This window comes from Narcine bancroftii, chromosome 5 (genome assembly GCF_036971445.1).
Source record: "Narcine bancroftii isolate sNarBan1 chromosome 5, sNarBan1.hap1, whole genome shotgun sequence".
Classification (NCBI taxonomy): Eukaryota; Metazoa; Chordata; class Chondrichthyes; order Torpediniformes; family Narcinidae; genus Narcine; species Narcine bancroftii.
This window is the reverse complement of record NC_091473.1, coordinates 213242705-213255241: the sequence shown is the minus strand read 5'-3', so window position 1 is coordinate 213255241 and position 12537 is coordinate 213242705.

The window sequence follows — 12537 nt, the reverse complement described above, 5'->3', positions numbered from 1 at the left end:
GATCCAGCTGTGCTGGATGGGTCACGTCTCCAGAATGGAGGACCATCGCCTTCCCAAGATCGTGTTATATGGCGAGCACTCCACTGGCCACCGTGACAGAGGTGCACCAAAGAAAAGGTACAAGGACTGCCTAAAGAAATCTCTTGGTGCCTGCCACATTGACCACCGCCAGTGGGCTGATAACGCCTCAAACCGTGCATCTTGGCGCCTCACAGTTTGGAGGGCAGCAACCTCCTTTGAAGAAGACCGCAGAGCCCACCTCACTGACAAAAGGCAAAGGAGGAAAAACCCAACACCCAACCCCAACCAACCAATTTTCCCCTGCAACCGCTGCAACCATGTCTGCCTGTCCCGCATCGGACTTGTCAGCCACAAACGAGCCTGCAGCTGACGTGGACTTTTTACCCCCTCCATAAATCTTCGTCCGCGAAGCCAAGCCAAAGAATAAGTTATGTAACCAAGATGAAGAAGGACTATAATCAGGAAACAGAGCAGTTGGAAAGGGAAATAGTAAATATAGAAAAAGAATTAGCAATGAAGGAAGATACAACTAAAAGAAGAGAATTGGCAGATAAAAAAATAAAATATGAAACACTACAAACATATAAGGTGGAGAAGAATATAATGAAGACAAAACAGAAATATTATGAACTAGGGGAAAAAACACACAAAATTCTAGCATGGCAGCTTAAGACAGAACAAGCTAAGAAAATGGTATTGGCATCAAGGAAAAAAGACAAACAAATCACATATAATCCAAAGGAGATCAAGGAAAACTTTAGAGAATTCTTTGAACAATTATACCAAACTGAAAACGAAGGGAAAGAAGGGAAAATAGATGAATTCCTAACTAAAATTGAACTACCAAAATTACAAATAGAGGAACAAAATAAATCAACAGAACCATTTGAAATAGTAGAAATACAAGAGATAATAAAAAATTACCAAATAATAAAACACCAGGAGAGGATGGATTCCCAATAGAATTCTATAAAACATTTAAAGATTTATTAATTCCTCCCCTCCTGGAAGTAATCAACCAGATTGACAAAACACAAAGCTTACCAGATTCATGTAAAACAGCAATAATTACAGTAATACTAAAGCAAGGGAAAGATCCACTCGCACCAGCGTCATATCAACCAATATCATTACTTAACACAGATTATAAGATAATAGCTAAACTATTAACAAGCAGATTAGCAGAGTATGTACCTAAAATGGTAAATCTAGACAAAACATGATTTATTAAAAAAAGACGCACAACAGACAATATTTGTAAATTTATTAACTTAATTCAAGCAGTAGAAGGGAGTAAAGCGCCAAAAGTAGCAGTTGCTTTAGACGCAGAGAAGGCCTTTGACAGAGTAGAATGGATTTATTTATTCAAAGTATTGAAAAAATTCAGTTTACCAGAGAAGTATATTAATTGGATTAAAGCATTATATAAGGGGCCATTGGCGAAAGTGACAGTAAATGGATATATATCAAAGCAATTTAACTTAAGCAGGTCAACACAGCAGGGATGCCCACTATCACCCTTATTGTTCACGTTAGCTATAGAACCACTAGCAGAATTGATAAGAACAGAAAATAATATAAAAGGGATAAAAATAAAAGACAAGGAATATAAAATCAGTTTATTTGCGGATGATATTATAGTATACTTAACAGAACCAGAACTATCAATAAAAGAATTATATAAGAAATTGAAGGAATATGGAGAAGTGTCGGGTTACAAGATTAACGTAAATAAAAGTGAAGCAATGCCAATGAATAATGCGGATTTCTCAAAATTTAAGAAGGAATCACCATTCAGATGGCAAATGCAAGCAATAAGATACCTAGGTATACAAATAAATAAAAATCTCGGCCATCTATATAAACTCAATTATTATCCACTCATGAAAAAATTACAGGACGATTTAGAGCATTGGAAAGATTTACCATTAACACTAATAGGAAGGATAAAGTGTATTAAAATGAACATTTTCCCAAGGATATTATACCTATTTCAGGCATTGCCAATACACTTGACAGAGAAATTCTTCAAGGAGTTAAAGAAAATAATAAGGAAATTTTTATGGAAAGGGGGGAAACCAAGGATAGCACTACATAAATTAACAGAATTGTATAAACAAGGAGGCTAACAACTGCCAAACTTTAAAAATTATTATAGAGCCGCACAATTAAGATACCTATCAGATTTTTATCAAACAAGGGAAAAGCCAGATTGGACTAGATTAGAATTAGATAAAATAGGGGAAAAGATACCTGAACACATATTATATAAATGGGATGAAAAATTGGTACAACATAGAAGTTCTCCAGTATTACATCATCTACTCAATATTTGGAAAAAGATTCATGTAGAAAGGAATAAAACAAATTACCAAAACTAATATTGACGCAAAATAAGTTACTCCCTTTTACAATAGATAACCTTTCCTTTAGAGAATGGGAGAAAAAAGGGATCAAAAGAATAGAAAATTGTTTTTCAGGAAATAGATTATTATCCTTTGAACAAATGAAAGATAAATACAATATAACTCAAGATACAGTGCTGGCATATTACCAATTGAGATCCTACTTGAAGGACAAATTAGGAAGCAGTCTGAGGTTACCAGAGGGAAGTAACTTTGAATATGTGATTACAGATACAATGATAATCAAAAGATTTATAACAAATATGTATATTAAACTGCAAGAAAAGGAGAATGAGGAAACAAATGGTAAAACTAAACAAAAATGGGAACAAGATTTAAATATAAAGATAAAAAAGGAAACATGGGAGAATTATGTTCTGGAACGATGAGAAATACAATAAATACGAGGTTATGTATGATACAATATAGCTGGATACACAGGCTATACATTACACCTCAAAAGTTAAATAAATGGGTCCCAACAGTATCTGATAGTTGTTTTCGATGTAAAAAAGAAATGGGAACAACAATTCATGCAATCTGGACATGTGAAAAAGTAGAAAAATTTTGGGAAGATCTAAACCAAATATTAAATAAAATTACAGAAAACAATATACCAAAAAATCCAGAGATCTTCCTCCTAAGTAACATAAAAAACAAAGAATTTGGCATTGATTTGGATGGTGCACAAAAAAGATTTGTTAAGATAGCTCTAGCCGTAGCAAAAAAATGTATTATGTCAACCTGGAAATTGGAAGATAATTTGAAAATACAACAATGGTATATAGAAATAAATAAATGTATTCCATTAGAAAAAATAACATATAGTTTAAGAAATAATATTGAAATATTTGAACAAATATGGGAGCCTTACATGAAACACAATAGAGAAAACCTACCGGGGATATTCACTACCTAAATTAACGAAAGGAGAAGGAAATGAAAAGAATTGACTCAGTGGAATTTCTTGTTTATTTTTATTGAATGTCAACATTGTTTGACTGGTTTAATGTATCTTAGATTTTGTACTTTAAATGGATGGGGGGGGAGGTAGGGAGGGTGGGATGGGAGGAGGGGGGGAGAAAATGACTGTATATATTTGAAAAGGAAAATGTATGTATTATGGTCAATGTGGTTTATGGTGTGAAAAATAAAAAAAATTTTTTTTAAAACATCTTCACTATCCACAACTCCCCCTATTTTTGTATCGTCCACATATTTACTAACCCAATTTATCACTCCATCATCCCAACCATTAATGTAAATGACAAACAACACTGATCCCTGAGGAACACCGCTCATCACCGGCCTCCATCCTGAAAGACAGTTATCCACCATGATTCTCTGGCGCTATCTTCCAGCTACTGTTGAACCCATCTGACTATCTCAACATTAATCCCTAGCACCTGAACCTTCCTCACCAACCTTCCTTGTGGAACCTTATCGAAGGCCTTACTGAAATCCATACAGACTGCATCTACTGCTCTACCTTCATCAACCTTTCTCGTCACTTCCTCAAAAAATTCAACAAGATTTGTCAAACATGACCTTCCACTCACAAACCCATGTTGGGTGTCCCTGATCATTCCCTGCCCCTCTGGATACTTATACATATTATCTCTAAGAATACTTTTCATTAGTTTACCCACCACCGACGTCAAATTTACTGGCTGATAATTGCTGGGCCTACACCTGGTGTCCTTTTTGAAAAGAGGAAGCACATTTTTGACACACCAATCCTGCAGCACCACACCTTCCTCCAGTGACCATTGAAAATTCACTGTCAGAGCCACCGCTATTTCCTCCCTGACTTCCCTCAAGGTCCTGGGGAAAATCCCGTCAGGACCCGGAGACTTATTCTTTATATGCCTCAGATGTTTCAACACCCCCTCTTTCCTAATCGCTATCTTTACCATAATTACCCCTTTTGCCTCACTTTCCTACACGATTCCATGTCCTTTTCCCTAGTGAATACCGACAAGAAGAACTTATTCAATATCTCCCCCATCTCATTCAGCTCCACACACATCTGTCCACTCCGATTCTCTCGTGAACCAATTCTATCCTTCACTCTTCTTTTGCTATTCACATATTTGTAAAAACCCTTCAGATTTACTTTCGCCCTGTTCACTATAGCAACCTTGTACCTTCTTTTCGCAATCCTAATTTCCTTCTTAAACTTCTTTTTACCATCCATGTATTTTCCAAGCATCTCGTTCATACCTTGCTTCTTGATTTAATGTAGGCCTCCCTTTTATCTCAAACCAACTTCCTAATCTCCCTTGAAAACCATGGCTCTCTCGAACTTTTGGCCCTGCCTTTTATCCTAATATAAACATAAAGATTCTGCACCCTCAAAATCTCACCTTTAAATGCCCTCCAATTCTCCTCTACCTCCTTCCCAAAAAATAAATCAGCCCAAACCACTCCCTGCAAATCCAGTCTCATTTCATCAAATCTGGCTTTCCCACACTCAAAAACCTTAATCATCGGATCAGACCTATCCCTTTCCATAATTATATTGAAACTAATGGTACCATGATCACTGGTTCCGAATTGCTCCCCAACGCACACCTCAATCACCTGCCCTATCTTATTCCAGAACAGTAGATCCAACACTGCCCCTTTGCTAGTGAGTACCTCAGCATATTGCTGCAAAAATCTATCCTGCACACATTTTATAAATTCTAAACCATCCAGCCCTTTCACAGAATGTGTCTCCCAATCTATGTTAGAAAAATTTAAATCCCCAACTAACACACCCTGTGCTTATTGCAAATCTTAGCTATTTCCTTACACATTTGCTCCTCTATTTCTCACTCCCCACTAGGTGGTCCATAATACATCCCTATGATTGTAACATCTCCTTTTCCAATTTTTAATTCCACCCACACCGCCTCCCTTGACGAGCCCTCCAATCTATCTCGCAACACCACCACTGTAATATTTTCCCTGACAAGTAATTCCACACCTCCCTTACCACTCCAATTCTATCACACCTAAAGCAGCGAAATCCCAGAATATTTAGCTCCCAGTCACATCCCTCCTGCAACCATGTCTCACTAATCGCCACCATGTCATACTGCCAAGTGTCTTCCACACCTTCAGCTCGTTCACCTTCCTTACAACACTCCTAGCATTATCCCCTTCTTTATGGACAACTCTATTATTATTTATTATCATCATCCCCCGTCTATCATGGCACCGATCCCTTTCCTCCTCAATCATCTGCCCTTCCTCTACAAGTTTGCTGACAAACTTTCTCTCTGCTCTCCTCCCTTATATGGACCCCTTCCCCCAACTGCACTAGTTTAAAACCCCCTTAGTAGCCCTAGCAAATGCCCCCACCAGGACCCTGGGATCCCTCTGGGATTCAGATGTAACCCATCTGTTCTTTTTTTTTTATAATTTTTTATTTTTCACACCATAAATCACATTAACCATGATACACATTTTTTCCTTTTCACACATATACAATGTCATTTTCTCCCCCCCCCCCTCCCTACTCCCCTCCCACCCTCCCCACCTCCCCCCTCCCGTCCATTTAAGGTATAAAATCTAGGATACATTAAACCAGTCAGACAATGTTGTCATTCAATAAAAATACACCAGAAATTCCACTGAGTCCATTCTTTTCATTTCCTTTTCCTTCCGTTAACTTAGGTAGTGATTGTCCCCGGTAGGTTTTCACTATTGTGTTTAATATAAGGATCCCATATTTGTTCGAATATTTCAATATTATTTCTTAAACTATATGTTATTTTTTCTAATGGAATACATTTATTCATTTCTATATACCATTGTTGTATTTTCAAATTATCTTCCAATTTCCAGGTTGACATAATACATTTTTTTGCTACGGCTAGAGCTATCTTAACAAATCTTTTTTGTGCATCCTCCAAATCAATTCCAAATTCTTTGTTTTTTATGTTACTTAGGAGAAAGATCTCTGGATTCTTTGGTATATTGTTTTCTGTTATTTTATTTAATATCTGATTGAGATCTTCCCAAAATTTTTCTACTTTTTCACATGTCCAGATTGCATGAATTGTTGTTCCCATTTCTTTTTTACATCGAAAACATCTATCAGATACTGTTGGGTCCCATTTATTTAACTTTTGAGGAGTAATGTATAGCCTGTGTATCCAGTTATATTGTATCATACGTAACCTCGTATTTATTGTATTTCTCATCGTTCCAGAGCATAATTTCTCCCATGTTTCCTTTTTTATCTTTATATTTAAATCCTGTTCCCATTTTTGTTTAGTTTTACCATTTGTTTCCTCATTTTCCTTTTCTTGCAGTTTAATATACATATTTGTTATAAATCTTTTGATTATCATTGTATCTGTAATCACATATTCAAAGTTACTTCCCTCTGGCAAACTCAAACTGCTTCCTAATTTATCCTTCAAGTAGGATCTCAATTGGTAATATGCCAGTGCTGTATGTCTGCCTGTCCCGCATCGGACTTGTCAGCCACAAACGAGCCTGCAGCTGACGTGGACTTTTTACCCCCTCCATAAATCTTCGTCCGCGAAGCCAAGCCAAAGAAGAGAGAAGAAAAAAAGAAAAAGAAAAGAATCTTGTTATATTGTATTTATCTTTCATTTGTTCAAAGGATAATAATCTACTTCCTGAAAAACAATTTTCTATTCTTTTAATCCCTTTTTTCTCCCATTCTCTAAAGGAAAGGTTATCTATTGTAAAAGGGAGTAGCTTGTTTTGCGTCAATATTAGTTTTAGTAATTGATAATTTGTTTTATTTCTTTCTACATGAATCTTCTTCCAAATATTGAGTAGATGATGTAATACTGGAGAACTTCTATGTTGTACCAATTTTTCATCCCATTTATATAATATGTGTTCAGGTGTCTTTTCCCCTATTTTATCTAATTCTAATCTAGTCCAATCTGGCTTTTCCCTTGTTTGATAAAAATCTGATAGGTATCTTAATTGTGCGGCTCTAAATAATTTTTAAAGTTTGGCAGTTGTAAGCCTCCTTGTTTATACCATTCTGTTAATTTATCTAGTGCTATCCTCGGTTTCCCCCCCTTTCCATAAAAATGTCCTCATTATTTTCTTTAACTCCTTGAAGAATTTCTCTGTCAGTTGTATTGGCAATGCCTGAAATAGGTATAATATCCTTGGAAAAATGTTCATTTTAATTTTCTATTAGTGTTAATGGTAAATCTTTCCAATGCTCTAACTCATCCTGTAATTTTTTCATTAGTGGATAATAATTGAGTTTATATAGTTGGCCGAGATTTTTGTTTATTTGTACACCTAGGTATCTTATTGCTTGCATTTGCCATCTAAATGGTGATTCTTTCTTAAATTTTGAGAAATCCGCATCATTCATAGGCATTGCTTCACTTTTATTTATGTTGATCTTGTAACCCGACACTTCTCCATATTCCTTCAATTTCTTATATAATTCTTTTATTGATAGTTCTGGTTCTGTTAAGTATACTATAACATCATCCGCAAATAAACTGATTTTATATTCCTTGTCTTTTATTTTTATCCCTTTTATATTATTTTCTGTTCTTATCAATTCTGCTAGTAACCCATCTGTTCGATACAGGTCCCACCTCCCCCAAAATAGATTCCAGTGAACCAAGAACTCAAATCCCTGCCCCTTACTCTATCCCTTCAGCCACGCATTCATCCTCCACTTGATTCTATTCTTGCCCTCACTATCGCATGGCGCAGGAAATAATCCAGAGATTACCCCCTTTGCGGGAAATAAAACAAATTATCAATTACCCCCTTTTTAGATCCCTTCCTAAATCCCTATACATTTTTCAGGACCACTTCCTTATTCCTTCCTATGTCGTTGATACCAACATGTACCATGACCTCTGGCTCATTACCTTCCCCCCTTCGGATGTCATGGACACAAGAAGTTACATCCCGGACCCTGGCACCAGGGTGGCAAACCACCATCAGGTTTCCTTTATCATTTCCACAGAATCCCCTATCAGATTACAGAGATTTGATGAAATGAGTTTTGTTGTTTTGATTACAGAATGGGAGTTACATAAATCTAGTTACTGGCAAGATAAAGGTTGATTACAGAATAGAATGGTTAATTATCTATGTTTAACTTATATTGAATATTACAGCACAGTACAGGCTCTTTGACCTGAACCTACTCAACAATAAATCTTCTGACAATACCCTCTATTTTTCTTGCATCCGTGTGCCTATCTAAGAGTCATTTGAATATTGTTCCAGCCTTGCAATGCATACCATGCACCCACCATTCTCTGTGTGAATTACTCACCCCTGAGATTTGCCCTAAACTTTCCTCCATACACCTTAAACCAGTGTCTCTCTTGTCCCCCTGGAGAAAAGATGCTAGCTGTCCCCCCCCTATCTATGCCCTTAATAATCCAGTGAAACTCTAATAATTCACCTCTCATCCTTCTTTTCTCCAAAGACACTGCCACACCACCTATCCTTTGTGGAAAGATTTTTCCAGAAAAACACCTTTGACCACAAGGCCACCATCAGGCAGGGGTCAGCACCTGTGGTTACTGTGAACTCGATGGACATGGCACGGTGGTTCCCTGAGCAGACCATCCAGGTCATCTGGCAGAATGCTTCATCAGTGCTCACGAACAAGCGCCAGGACTTGGCCTTGCTGATGGTGAGAGGAAACCTCCCAGTCAGATTCTTCCTGTATAACTAGAATATCACCCACAACACACATTGTTCCCAAGATGACTGTAGTGGAGAGTAGACTGTACCCACATCATTTTCCTGAAGAGTGTGTACAGAAGGATGCAAGGGTTCGTGTCACATTTCATCCCCAGCAGCAGAGCCACAGAGGCACTCTGATCTATTGGCTGTTCCCAGGTAACACAGAGTCAGACATCCAGAACTGCTGGAAGATCATCAACTTGATGAAAGGCGCACTTTGGTGATTGAATGCTGCCAAACTGGAACATTCCAGGCCTCAGGAGTACATGCTAAGGGATTCACTGAGGCTTGGTGCAGTCAACGCGAGGGCAATGTGGGGAAGGAACGCAGGCTGGAGTCCTTGCATTACTAGGCAGTGAGGGGCTGAGACTGAGGGGAAGCTCTTCAAACAACAGCGGAAGGTGAAATGACAAGATGCAACAGCGGTGGTAATAGTGTAAATAGAATCGAACGTAACAATGTACAGTGATGGAAATGTATGGACATTGTTACGAGTCGAGAGGACCCCAAAACCCAGCAGCAATAGAAATTCACCAAGATAAATGGTTACTTAAACAAAGATTTTAATTTTCTTTAAACATAAAATTAGGATCATACTTTAACTTATTACCATTAATTTAACTTAAAACCGAACTTAACCCCCCTTCTAATTCTAAGTGCACGTGTATGTAATGTGTAAATGTTCAGGAAAATCCTTTGATTCACAATCCAATCTCACTTCTCACTCCTCCAAGTTCAGTATCATACTTTGCACTGAATATAACATTGATGAATTTTCACCAAGCTCTGGTACTTAAGGGTGAATGGTTACTGCTCAGGAAGTTTCCAGTTTGTTTCAGAGAGAGTTGTTGCTCGTTGAACTTACACAAACTGATTCCCTCCGATCAGCCACTTCAGTGACTTGCTGAAGAAACTTGCCCCATGATGGGTTTTCCAAATGATAACCTTTTCTTCCAGGTTACTACAGAGTTCCTCTTATTTCAGGTGAACCAATCTAGGCAGCCATTTCCTTTTGTAAGGACCACAAGGGGTTTTCAACGGGCTGAATTCAGAACTCAAAAGCTGTCTTCAAAATGGGGTTTTCAACAAGCCTGCCAGCTTGCCATATTGCAGCCTCCAAAAGCTACTGCAGAACTGTCGAACTGAATCCTCTCTCACTCACTCACTAGCCCCTTTCACACTTACCAGTGATCCCAGGAATCAACTGCCAATCGGCATTTAAAGTGGCAAGTGTGAAAGCAAAATCTGCTCAACATCAGCAACAGATGACGTCGTCTCACACCGGGGATTGCCGGCCTCGACCCCTAGTACAATCCCTGACGTCTGCAGATGCCAGTGTTGAGATCAGCCAACTGTGAAACAGGCAATTGCATTGCAGGCACTTCCTATTAAAAGGTAGAAGAGTCCAAACGCCAGGGATAAACCCTTGCAAGTGTGAAAGTGTTCAATGTCCCGGTTAGAAGCGGTCTAGTATGTAAGGCCAAACCCCCCCCATTCCTATCCTGGGACTCTGAACAGCTGATTTACTGGGATGCAAAGGGGCTTAAGTTTGCAAAACCACATCACCCCTCTTAGAACAGCAAACTGCAACCAGACAGATTGATGGCACCGGAATCAGTTTCTGCCTGGGCATCTGTTGCTTTAAAGATCGTAGTCCATTTACTCCACAGCATCAGTCCAATTAACCCCGACTTATGAAGTCTCCATAGGCATTCTTCAAAGTTCCTGTAAAGTCAGTGTGGACATGAAGTTTCTGCTTATACATAGCTCTTGCATTTCAAATGAGATCTCTTTTGTGAAATGATAATGTCTGTTTGTGAAGTGGCCTACAATAAACCCCACCTCCCCACTCCGCAATCTATCTCTTTTAAAGTCATATTTACATAATATACCCTGTAACAACATGAAACTAAGGGTGGGAAGAGACTTTGAAACATTTTCCCTGTGTAAATAATATATTGTAAATAAAGTCTATATCTGATTTTAAAAGTATTTTTTTTTTAACAAAGTCTAAATTTTCAGTTACAACTTGGTTAACAATAAACCCAATTTCAGATTTCAGATTTCTTGTCAGAGTACATACATGACATCACATACAACCCTGAGATTCTTTTTCTTTTGATGAGGCAGAATTACCACTTATTGGTAGGGCAAAAAGAAAACTGTACACAAATAAAGAACTGTAAAGTGATAACGAATGTAAACAAACCAACTGTGCAATACAGAGAGGGGAAAAAATCCAATAAAGTGCTTAAGTAAGAGTCGTTAAATGAGTCCCTGATTGAGTTTATCATTGAGAAGTCTGATGGTGGAGGGGTAGCAACTGTTTCTGAACCTGATGGCGCGAGTCTTGTGGCACCTATCCCTCTTTCCTGATGGCAGCAGCAAGAGCAGTGCGTGTGCTGTGTGGTGTAGATGATTGCTGCTGCTGTCCAATGGCAGCATTCCTTGTAGATGTTCTCATAGTGGGGAGGGTTTTGCCTGTAATGTCCTGGGCTGTGTCCGCTACCTTTTGGAGGGCTTTCTGCTCAGGGGTATCGATGCAGCCGGTCTGCACACTTTCCACCACACATCTGTAAAAATTTGACAGGGTTTCTGGTGTCATACCAAACCTCCACAAACTCCTGAGGAAGTAGAGGCACTAACATGCTTTCTTCATGATGCCATTGAGTCCAGGAAAGATCCTCTGAGATTGTGACTCCCAAGAATTTCAATTTGCTCACCCTCTCTATCTCTGATCCCTCAACGATCACTGTTTTGTATATCTCTGGCTTTCCCTTCTGTAAGTCGACAAACAGCACCTTTGTCTTGGTGACACTGAGTGCAAGATTGTTGTTGGTGCACCGTTCAGCCACGTTTTCAATCTCCATCTGTATGCTGACTCATCCCCTTTCTTTATACAACCCACCACAGTGGCATCATTGGGAAATTTGTAGATGGTGTTGTCATACCGAGGCTTAGTCATCGGTGTAAAGCAAGTAGAGCGGGGGCTGAGAATACAGCCCTGTGATGCTCCGGTACTGATGGAGATTGTGGAAGAGATGTTCTTATCAAACCTCACTGGAGGTGAGGAAATCCATGATCCAATTACACAGTCAGGTGTTGAGTCTCAAGTCTTGGAGTTTGTTGACAATTTCCCATTACAGCAAAGGGTGCACTCTTTATCATAATTGATGATATCCCTCAAACTTGAATGTAGTCACTGCTGTATTCAACCTGCACGACTCTTGGGTCTGTCTTCCGTTCCCTGCTACCACTTTAGCACAATCCATATCCCTCTTTACCAGTGAATAAGCCGTCACTACTCTTTCCCCTGCAACACTTTCCAACAGCCTTTATTACACTAATCAGGGGCTGCCCTGACACCACAGATCGATCGATCTCGCTCTATCTATCACTCTCG